This window comes from Ovis canadensis, chromosome 3, assembly GCF_042477335.2.
Source record: "Ovis canadensis isolate MfBH-ARS-UI-01 breed Bighorn chromosome 3, ARS-UI_OviCan_v2, whole genome shotgun sequence".
NCBI lineage: Eukaryota > Metazoa > Chordata > Mammalia > Artiodactyla > Bovidae > Ovis > Ovis canadensis.
Window position 1 is genome coordinate 24387537 of NC_091247.1, and position 12236 is coordinate 24399772.

The window sequence follows — 12236 nt, forward strand, 5'->3', positions numbered from 1 at the left end:
CCTGCCAGGCTCCTCTGTCAATGGGATTCTGCAGGCAAGTATAGTGGAATGGGTTGCCATTTCCTCCTCCAGGGGATCTTCCCAATCCAGGGATCGAACCCACGTCTCCTCCATCTCCTTCATTGCAGGCAGAGTTTTTACCACTGAGCCACCAGGGAAACCCAAAACTTCAGCAGTTCTTGACTGCTAAGGAATTAGCCAGGGGAGGGATAGAGAATGGTGTTTGAGGTCAGAAGAGTGAGTGCATGTATGAGTCAGTGTGTTCTCATTTGTGTTTTGAGTCTGCAACCCCATGGACTGTAGCCTGCCAGGCACCTCTGTCCATGGGATTCTCCAGGCAAGATTACTGGAGTGGGTTGCCATTTCCGACCTCGGGGGATCTTCACAACCTAGGGATCAAACCCACGTCTCTTCAGTCTCCTGCATGGGCAAATGGATTCTCTACCACTGTGCTACCTGGGAAGCCCTGAGGGCAGAAGGAAGCAGGGTTAATGAGGAAGACCCTGGAAACAGTGAGGGTGTTGGAGCAGGAAAGCCAGGGGAGCTTGGGCTGGACTCTGGCCCTTGTTGCTGAAGTGCCCCAAGGGCACAGGGACCAGTCCGTATGGTCCCTCTGCTGGAACGTCTCACTGTGTCCCGGGAATGGATCCAGCTCTGACTGTGACCTCCTGGCAGAGGTTGCCTGCCGCGTTCTGGGTACCACCTCTGTGCATGCCACTTTCACATGGGGCTTACCTCTGTCATTTGTAAAATGTCTTAGCAACGTGCAAAAGCCTCACCATCCTCCAAATTGTTGCATTGTCGTGCAGAGAATTTCTGAGAACATTTTCTGGCTTCAAACAATTCTGTATTCTGTTGGGTGGCATCCTCCTCCAACCCCGCCCCCACCGGATATGCGGATAGATGCCTCTGAACATGCTGTCTGGATCTGAGGAGGAAAGATAATTATTTGTCTTTCTCATAAGGAAAAGCTAATTACTAGAAGGAATCCCAGCATAATTACACAGTTAGGCTTCGTGTCTCTGTACACATTGCTTCCTGACAGAAATGTCCTGGTTAGCCTGTAGCCATTTGGAGGAAGGAGCAATCATTTCTGGTTCTTTCTGTCTTCCCCACACTGTTGCTCGCCCCTGACGGATGACTCTTTAAGGCAAGTGAATGGAGTTAGGTGCTTGAGTGATAGGAAGCGGAAGGCGGTGCGGTCCACACAGTAACCTACTAAGGGAGTTATAGAGGGTTCGGCAGGCAAGCTGTGGCGCTCAGGGAGGCCTGTCACTTGTTTGGGCTCTCTGCCTGTAAGAGTTAAGACTTGAAGGACATCTCTGCTGATCCAGTGGTTAGGACTCAGAGCTCCCAATGCAGGGGGCCAGGGTTTGATCCCTGGTCAGGGAACTAGATTCCTCATGCTGCAGGGAAGACCCAGCACAGCCAAATAAACTTTAAAAAAGGTCAAGAGTTGAGATTCTAAGCCACGCCTCTGATTGGAAAGCTTGCCTTTTCCCCCAGGACAGCCTCACTGTTGGGTGTTGACTTCGTGCTGGGGGCCCCATGCAGGGTGGCCAGGCAGGGGAGGAGGAACCTGTGTCTCAGTGTGGGCTGGCCGGGCTACCTGTGAGCTGGAGTTGAGGGCTGGCCTGCAACAGGGCCAGGGAAGGAGGGAAATGCTCAGTGTGACTAACACTTTCTGTGTGTTCATGGATAGGGGCAGTCAGAGATAGTGGGGTCATGGGTGTGGTCCTCAGAGTGAGAGGTCTCACCAGTGGGCCTTCCTTCCCCTGCAGGCCCATCCACTCCCAGGAAAGTGATGACCCCCTGACAGGGAGGGAAACCTCCACAGGCCTTGAAGTCTGCATGGTTTTCTCCACAAGGAGGAACAGGCCAGGAGACAAAGTGAGGATCTTCCAAGGAGGAGAAGAGTTGAGCAAAGGCCAGTGTACACATTGTCAGAAGTGAGGAAAATAGAGGATAGGCGCCATTCTGTTGAGTGAGTGATGGCTGACCATTATCTTGTAGACTCATGGCCATCTCTCATATGGGAAGGGAAGGGGTTGAATCAGGTGATTTAAAATCTTCCTTCCTATTTTGACTGGGCATCAATGTTTAAAATATATTTAAATATTTATAACACTGTTGGGACACATCTACTGAGGATCTTGACCTCTTTGTACCCTTTGATCAAGTGATTCCACTTCATCACATCTTTCTAAAGGCAATCTATAAACAAGCATGTTTACTATGGTGTTGTTTATAACAGAGACAAATTGGGAATAACCTAGAGATCCAACAGTAGGGGTTCACGATGAACACAGTTCTTTTATACTTTTTATAGTTTTATATTGTTTTTATAATAAAAACAATAGATTTTTACACAGTTATTAAAGATATGATTATGAAGATTCTAAAAAAACAGAGGGAAATGATCATAGCGTAACATCGAGGGATATATTATTGTACATTTAGCCATGATTATGAAGAAACACCATCTCATAGGGCAGCAGATACCCAATTACACATAGAAAAAAATTGAGAAAGAAGCATTCATGGTGGCCTTCTTTGACTGATAGAACTCTAAGGGCTTAAAAAAATGATGTGACTTTTCTAATAGGAGAGATAAATATTATTAATATGTTTTAAAAATGAAAACATAAACAATGGCAACAAAAAGAACAACAGTGCCAGATGGTTCTGACTCCTTTTCTGGCTCTTGGTGGTTGTGCTTGGCCCCATGACCTGGAAGATGGCAGCTCCAGGTGTCAGAAGCATGCTTGCCCCACAGCAACTGTGCTGGGAAGCAGCTGAGACAGTGGTGGTTGGTGGGCGTCGGATCCTAGCCCAAAGGGCAGGTTTCTGGGTGAAATCAACTCCTCAGAGGCTCTACAGGAGGAAACCAGGGGTAACAGTGAGCCCGGGCATCTGTTAGGACCTGCAGTACCCAGCACTGACTCAAAGTAAGTTGTGAAAGTCTATCTCCGCAGGGTTTTGTGAAATGTTAGCATGGTTTGACGTCCTTTCCTTCAACTTCCTCGGAAATAATGGAGGCTGAGTTTTCACAGCAGAGCCTGGACCAGGGGTCAGAGAGTCAAGCTCAAATTCTACTTCTACTTCTAATTTCTTCTGTGATCTCGGCTTTTGTCCATCAGAAAGGGAATTACAACACAGATCCCAGAGACATAGGCACAGAGATTTTTGTGAGGAACTGTCAGCAAAGTGCCCAACTCTGAGAAGGGCCCCTGCTCGAGGTAGCTCACATTTGGAGGTTTCTTCTTAAGTGACTGGCGCTGCTCCCTCCTTTATTGGTAAGAAATGTGTGTCTGGTGGCAGGCCCTTGCTGTGATGACCTCAGTTTTAAATTGGCCAGTTTGGTTAATGACATGGCCTAGCAGGCAGGCGTCATTGTGAGAGCAAGCACTTAATTAGTCCTGCACAGGAGATTGTTCTACTGACATCCAGCCCCGACACCCATGAGAAGGTCCCCCTAACCACAAGGCAAAGCTGATGGCCAATTGCTGCATTCAACCAGTGGATGGTTTCACAAAATCTGTGATCTGGAGGCGAAACCAGGCTTTCCTGTGACTTGCACGGCTCCTGGGATGGTGAGCTTCTGTGCCCCTCTGCTCTGGTCTCCCACCTGCCTGGCGTCGCTCAGGGCATAGTTTTAGATTCCTTGGACAGAAGGGGAGTCTCCCTATTGTTGCTGAAGAGGGATTTCACAAAAGCTGATGATACATATTTTCTGACCAGATGGCACCGAGAGGCTCTGGGAGCCCCAAGATGACCCAATAATCTGGAGGCTTAGATAGAGAGGATTTGCGAGGTTATGAGGAAGGCTGCGTGTCTAGAAAGACCAACCTAATTAATACCTGCCATTCCATCACGACAGCTCCAACTGCACGGAGCCTAGAAGGGGCTTAGTCTTTACGCTTCCCTTTCTTGAAGGTAGACTGTCTTGGGAAGGTCAGATGGTGCGACATTACAAGTCACTGCTGATAGGTTAGGTTGAGAGGGACACGTTAGGAAAGGGTGCTGGCTAGATTCTGAGAAGTAGGGCAGAATGGTAGGGGAGGCTCTGCAGACCAGCCTCTTCTGACCCCCTGAGGTTTTCGGTTTCACCCACTTTTAAACAGAATGTAAGTTAAGACCTAAAGCAAGATTATGATTAAGGTGGGAGAGAGTAGAGGAAGTCATCTGGAATGAGAGATGGGAGGTATGGAGTGGGGTCAGGGAGCTGGGAGGCATGAAGGCATGATGCATGGGAAATGGTGTGTGTGTGTGTGTGTGTGTGTGTGTGTGTGTGTGTGTGCCTGAGCTGATATCCAGAGCCACTTTCAGCCCCGAATAGTTTTCCTTCTTAGAAATCAACTCCTGGGAAGGAGTCCAAGGATGGCAGGAGAGTGAAACTATGGTCCAGGTCCCGATCCTTCACCCTGTCCATCAGCAAAGGCCGGCTTTGCCCTCTACCATGGAGACACTGCTTTTGATCTCTCAGTGCCAAAGTCTAGGCTGTCACAGAGTCAGGAAGGACTGAGGAAAGAGAATCGAGAACTGCTGCAGAGTCGAATTAATTATCCCATGACTGTTCAGACACCCACATGTGATGCTGTGATCTGAAGACTCCTCATCTGTCCAGGCACCCCCGTCTCCCCACCCCGCATGTCCAAGTCATAATTCTAAGGTGGGGAAACTAAGGCTCAGAAGGGAAAGTGCCTTGTCCCCTACTAGCCACAGAAAAAATCAGGCTGAGTCCCTAAGTCTTTGTTTCCTTGACCTCCAGACACGCTCCCCTCTGTGTGTCACCCAGCCTCAGATCACACCCCGGGACAGAGCTCCGTGGCGTTTCCTGCCTCATGTGGACAATTGCGAGGATTTATTGTAGCTGGGATTTTGTTTCAAGCCTTTAATATGATTAGCAAACATCAAATATCAAAAGCTTATCTAGTAAACACCTCCCGTCCGTGCTGTGGATGTTATGGTCAGCTTCGGATTGAAGTCGAGTCGCATTTCAAAACAGATGCAATTTCAAGAGGCCAGGGCAAGGCCGCCCACATCTGCGGGCTGTGATCTTTCGTGTGCAGTAAATGGCATTGTTGGAGAGCTCGGCTGTAAAACATCAGCCTGGTCAGCAGGACCAGCTCACAATGCCTGGAGCTTTCCGGGGGATTTTAAAAATGCAGTTGAGCACTCCGAGTCTGGCAGGCTGTCTGCCGGGGCAAGGACCAGCCGTCCACTGAGGACTGGGATGCTCAAGTCTAGTATTTATTATCTTTGACCCAAATTCAAATAAGCTTATTAGGAGCAGCGGGGTTTCTAGGGGTGATGCTGGTGGGAATAAAGGGAGAGCATTTGTAAAATAAGATGACTGTGTCCTCCCCATTTCTCCTTTTCCTTCCTTGCCCTTGCCTCTTCTCGTGACTCATGTCCAACTCTTTGCAACCCCATGGACTGTAGCATGCCAAGCTTCTCTGTCTATGGGATGATTCTTCAGGCAAGAATACTGGCGAGTATGTGTGTGTGTGTGTGTGTGTGTGTGTGTGCTAAGTCGCTTCAGTCATGTCCTACTCTTTGTGACCCCATGGACTGTAGCCGCCCAGCTCCTTTGTCCATAGGGACTCTCCAGGCAAGAATACTAGAGTGGGTTGCCATGCCCTCCTCCAGGGGAATCTTCCAGACTCAGAGGTCAAACCCAGGTCTCCTGCATTGTGGGTGGATTCTTTATCATCTTAGCCACCAGAGAAGCCTGTCCTTGCTGTAGATGTGACATTTAAGAAAAAAAAAATTTTTTCTTCCCATTTATGGGTAAAAGTGAGGCATGAACCTACAGCGTGCTCAGTTTGTGTTTTCCTTGGTCCATAGGTATCGTGGCTAAATGCAGTGCCTTTCGTGGATGTATCCGAACACGAGGTTGGGCTCTGCCTAGGGCCCACTGAGCCCTCCAGCTCCTCTTCAGGGATGCTGGCTGTATATATTTGTGTGGATATGTGTGTGGATGTGAAAATTTAAGTTTGTTGAGTATTCAATGATTCCAGTCCCTGTGACACAGCCACCGACATCACCCGAGTGGCATTCTCTGTCTACTGCTCGCTTGGGAAGAAGGAGACACTCTATCTGGGGGATTCATATTTCTCCGGGCGCCCCAGCCCATGGATTTGAATGACCCATTCCAGCTGTTCCGGCAGTAGCTCCGAAGTTTGCTGTAGCCCGGCGGGTGGCAGGGTGGTTTGCACCGTGGAGAATGTGTTCCTAATGGGGCAGCAGCTGCCACCGGCCAGCACTCAAGGAGGTGGTGTCATGAGAGAAATTGTTCTCTGCTGGTGGGTCGGGCCAATTTCAGCCACAAACGAAGATTTGCTGCTCCCAACAGGGAGGGGCAATTATTTGTTTGGATTCCTGGAAGCTAATGAGCAGGTGGGAGTGATCCAATGAGAAAGTGAACCAAAGGCTCCATGGAGAAACACAGCAAAGGCATGCTCTGGGCTTGAGTTAGGTCTGAACTGGGTGGATCTGGGTCCCATCTATGGTCCGTAGTGTTGCCAAAGACACAGGCTACCTGGGCCTCTCAGAAGGAACCCCACTTGTAGGTGCTGTGGAATCTTGGAGAGGAAAGTAAACAGAGGCAGGGGGTGGGCTCAGTGGGATGGGACGATGCGGGGGTGGGGCAGGAAGAGACTGTCAAAGCTGTGGTTTCATCCTTGGAGACCGCCATGGGCGATGGTTCAGATGATTGGCACTACACAGGCTGTTACTGAGTCCAGTGAAGACTTCATTTTCTTTAATTCAGTTTTCAATTTCTTATTAAAGTTATACAATTGTTTAACTTGAGGAATTCCACAAGGTTCCTTAGAAAAAGCAAGTTTCCCCCAGCCTCTCCCCCCATAACCATCCCTTGTTTCCTTTCCCTAGAGGCAATGACTTTTAATTCTTTTGGTTGACTCACGTCACTTCCCTGTTCATCTTTCAGTGACATATTGTTTCTTGCTGTGACAGCATGAGGAATTCTCTACTGGCTTTGCACTAGGGAAAATGAAGATTTAAACTCTTTTGTGACCGTTCCTCTTCTCAACATCTATTGACATTGCCTTCCTCCTTTACGTCACAACTTGGGATCAGGATGAGGAAAAGTGTGGGCTCCTAATGGTAAAGAATCCGCCTGCCAGTGCAGGAGACTTAAGAGATGTGGGTTCGATCTTTGGGTCAGGAAGATCCCTTGGAGGAGGAAATGGCAAGCCATTCCAGTATTCTCACCTGGAGAATCCCATGGATAGAGGAGCCTGGTGGATTGCAGCCCATAGGGTTGCAGAGTCGGACATGACTGAAGTGACTCACCAGGCATGCGCACACAAGGGAAAGGGTACAAGAAACTGAATATGGAGCCCACACACCCTAAGCCAAGGGAATTGTGGCAAATGTGGAGTTTGGAGCTGAATGTATTCATGTAAAAAGTGCTTGGTGCTTGTAGACTCCAAAACTATATGAGGTCTTCCACCAGGCAGGGAATCTCTAGAAAAGCTGCGTGTTAGGAGAGTGTACATTCTCCAGCTTTCTATCCCTGGTGATGCTGTGTGAAAGAGAACCTAGTTGGATTAGAAACACACTTTCTTCCGAGCCTGGGAGACCCAGGAGAGGTATGCAGGGGGCACATAAATAATGAACGAGCTCTGGCAAATGCATTCGAAGTGAGCCATCTGTTCCTGCTGCTGAACAGACCCATGAAAATGTGATTCTGACCACGAGGTCCTAGAAAAGGAAAGGACCTGTTTACATTTATGACAGGCACCGCACGGAGCATTGTGCTTGGCATCAAAGTAGGTGCTCAAACCATATTTGTCTTTAGTAAATGAACGCACTCCTCTGGCAGATGGGTAAACTGAGACTCAGAGAATTAAAATGACCCTCTCCGGGTCTTACGCAGATTAATGGCAGGGCTGGTGGAGGGGAGGTACCCACAGTTCATCCCTGTCTTCTTCCTTACCTTGTAGTGACATATTGAGGGCCACTCAGTCAAGAATTGTGTAAAGGAATAAAAAGATGGAACTCCAGTTCCCAAGTCAGAGGAGCTAAGAGTCTTTTTTTTTTTTTTAATAGCTAAAATTTCTGGCAAGAAGTATTTTGTTTTGTTTTAATTTTTAAAAATAAAGTATAGTTAATTTACAATGTTGTGTTAGTTTCAAATGTATAGCAAAGTGATTCAGTTATACATACATAGAAGAATCTGGAAAAGAATATATATACAGCAGTAAAGAATCTACCTGCAATGCAGGAGCTGCAGGAGATATGGTATTGATTCCTGGGTCAGGAAGATCCCCTGGAGGAGGGCATGGCAACCCACTGCAGTATTCTTGCCTGGAGAATTCCAGGGACAGAAGAGTCTGGTAGGCTACAGACCATAGGGTTGCAAAGAGTCAAACGTGACTGAAGAGACTTGGCGGGCACCCGTTCTTATACATATAATATATATATATTTTTAGAATTTTTCCATCATAGGTTATCAAATACAAGACATTGAATGTAGTTCTCTGTGCTATACAGGGCTAAGAGTCTTTTTGGGAGACTGTGCTGGAGGCAAAGTTATGCAAGATACTTTGGGACAGGAAAGGAGGCGAGGTGAACTCTGATAGAAAGTCTTCCCAGAGGAAGTGGTAATTGAGTTTGACCGTAAAGGAAGAATACATCTCAGCTAAGAAGAATATGGCCAGCCCTTCATCATGTGAGCATGTGACAGAAGATGCAGGGTCCACAGGCCAGGAAGAGTCTGGTGGCAAGAGGCCAGGGGAAGACTTACACACCTATTCAGGTGAGAGATGACCTGGGCTTCAGTGAGCAGGACAGTAGCCAGGGAATAAGAGGAGGAAGATGGGAGAAACACTTTGGTATAAGAACTGAGGTGACTCGGGGATAGGCTGGAGGCAGGTGGAAAAGGGAGGACTTAGACTGACTTCCAGGTTCGTGGCTCAGCCCTCCTGGTCGGCAGTGCCATCCACAAGCAGAGAGACCACAAGAGATGAGGGAGGTCTGGGAGGAAAGAGGATGAGTTCAGGTTTGAATCTGTCAGTTCAACAGGTAAGTGGAGATGTTCAGATGCAGTTGAAGGGACACGCTGAAGAGAGGTCAGAGGCAAGGCTGATTGTTAAAGCCATAGAAAGAAATGTCGGCGAGGGGTACATGCTCTGAGAGAAGAAGAGCAGAGAAGACAGAGCCCCAAGGAGCATCGACATGGAAAGGATGGGGAGAAGGGGGATACATGAAGGTGAAAGTGAAAGTCGCTCAGTTGTGTCCAACTCTTTGCGACCCTATGGACTATACAGTCCATGGAATTCTCCAGGCCAGAACACTGGGGTGGGTAGATTTTCCCTTCTTCAGGGGATCTTCATCCAGAGATATAGGAGGAATGTCTCTCAATGACAGAAAATAGATTTCAGGAAGGAGATGATGATCAGAGTGTTTAATGTAGCAGGAAAGTCTGGAAGGGAAAAGACTAATAAAGCCATTGGGTTAGGCAATATGGTGGCAGGCAAGCTTGATGAAGGCGGTGTCAATCAGCTGGTGGACAGTGGGAACCAAAATTCAGTAGTATGCTGAGCCCTTGGGCAGCAAACTTCTAAGCCTTGTAGAAATTCTGACTGAGCTTGGGAAGAGAAAGATTAGTGTTCCTTGAGGATAGCAGTCTGCAGTCCTAGCTCCTTGAGACCCACTGAAGAGCTGCCCTAGGTGACTGCTGCTGCTAAGTTGCTTCAGTCGTGTCCGACTCTGTGCGACCCCATAGATGGCAGCCCACCAGGCTCCCCCGTCCCTGGGGTTCTCCAGGCAAGAACACTGGAGTGGGTTGCTATCGCCTTCTCCGGCCCTAGGTGACTAGAGGATGGTAAATCCTTTCCATGGAATTCCAGCCCAGACTAAAGCTGAGGCAATTTGATGAAAGAATAGGGCCCATTTCTGCTCTCTGGTGATCCTCTGCCCTCGTCACTGTTTTTTCTTTTTACTCTGACTGGTATATGTATTTGTGAGCACCCAGTGGATAACGTTTGCTGCTGCTTCTAGTGAATTCGTCCAGCACAGACACTGAAGAACCAGAATCCGATGATCATGTGAAACAGCTTTTAACTCAGGGGGTCTCCCTCTTGATGGGAAGACAGGTAAACAGTTTCATTTCTATTCTTTAGTAAATCAATGAGAAAAGCCTCTTGTATGTATGGTTCCTAATTCTTGGAAGAGGAGCTTGCATTTATACTTTGGTTGAGAAAAGCAAATAACACAGGCCCCAATAGACCTAAGTGGAATTCTATGTTAAAAGAACTTCAGATTGTTTCTTTCATAAGACATTTAGATGCCTGATAAATAAAAGATATCTGTTTTCTACAGATTATTTCCAGAATTTTGTTCTTTTAATAGTTTCCATCGTGTTAGTATTAATCACTCAGCTGTGTCTGACTGTTCGAGACACTTTGGACTGTAGCCTGCAAGGCTCCTCTGTCCATGGAGTTCTCCAGGCAAGATACTGGAGTGGGTTGCCATTCTCCACTCCAGGGGATCTTCCCGGCTCAGGGACTGAATCCTGCATTGCAGGCAGATTCTTTACCCTTTGAGATACCAGGGAAGCCCATGGTTGGTGGTTGGAGAGTCAGTTCTGACTTAAAGTCATTTAAATATTTTCATTAAAACTCTGCTTTTCCAAAAATATTGTTGAGAACTTGTAGTATTCATGTCAATGAAATAAAACCATTAACACATGAGAAAGCAAAGGGAAGACATGAATCTTTTATGTGGGGAAGATTGAAAAATATTGCCAGTAATTGGGATAACATAGTAACTACATGTGAACAACGTTTTTAGCTATGAGCACTTTATCTCAATGCAAGATGTGTTGGCTAAATTGTACGATTGTCCATGTCAAAATCACATACAAACATGATCACTAATTATGTAGCTGTGGATTTAGATGTAAGGGTAGAGCTCATTTGGAGGATCTGAAGCCCCCAGGTACCGGTGTCAGGCTTCGTGAAGAGATGTACGTCACTTTTCTGATTCAGCGGCTTTATTTCACATATGGGGAAACCGAGGCCAAAGAGATGAATACATTGTCAGTTGTCATCCAGTTGATTGGTTGGTGAACCAGGACTAACTTCTGAATCTTCCACCTGCTTTTCTATCTACAGTGATGTCATGATTTTTAAAACTTTATTATCAAAAAGACTTTTCAGTTTCATAAAATTCACTAAAAATTGGTCAATTTCAAAGAAGGGACTGGCAACCCACTCCAGTATTTTTGCCTGGAGAAAACCGTGGACAGAGGAGCCTGGAGTGCTATGGACCATGGGGTCTCAAAGAGTCAGGCATGACTGAATGATTACCATTTTCACTATCCAGAGATAGGTCCTGTTAGCATACAAAACACTCACACACATATATACACATACAGTTTATAGATTATAAATCGATTTCTGCTTTTTTATCTTAAAAATACATGTCATAAGTATTTTAAGATTAGGTTATAAATGTTTTGCCATGACATTCAGTTCAGTTCAGTTCAGTCTCTCAGTCGTGTCCGACTTGCGACCCCATGAATCGCAGCACGCCAGGCCTCTCTGCTTATCACCATCTCCCGGAGTTCACTCAGACTCACATCCGTGGAGTCGGTGATGCCATCTAGCCATCTCATCCTCTGTCGTCCCCTTCTCCTCCTGCCCCCAACCCCTCCCAGCATCAAAGTTTAGGAATATTCTTATAAGTGTGATTTTTAACATTTGCATAAACTATCATATGGATATATCACATAATGAACCTACCTGAAAGATTGACTTTTTTTTTTTCTTCTTTTCTAGGTAAAATCTCTTTAAAAACATGTGTGTCAGCCTAACCATTTGAGGGCAGGCAAAACTACCTCAGAGAAATTTCTAGCTTGAAGAGGTTGGCTATCCTCCCCACAGGTGATATGTGGGCACAATGGACCCTGAGTTTCACGTTCCCCAGAGTGGCTTCAGTTAATTTGATGCTTTCTGCCTCTGAGGATGGGAGGATGTCTCATTTCAGCTTCATTTCCGCATCTTGATTTGCACTACTTGGCTCTCTGCACCAGAAGCCCTCCACTTTTCTTCCCAGTCTGCTGAGGAGTAAAGGGAAGGCCACGCACTTTTCCAGCGTGGTGAGTAAAGCCCCTGAAGGGGGTTCACATTTACCAAAGAGAGAGATTCTTTGAGATTTTACAATGGCAACATGAAATCAATTTCTACAAGACTAACAAATTA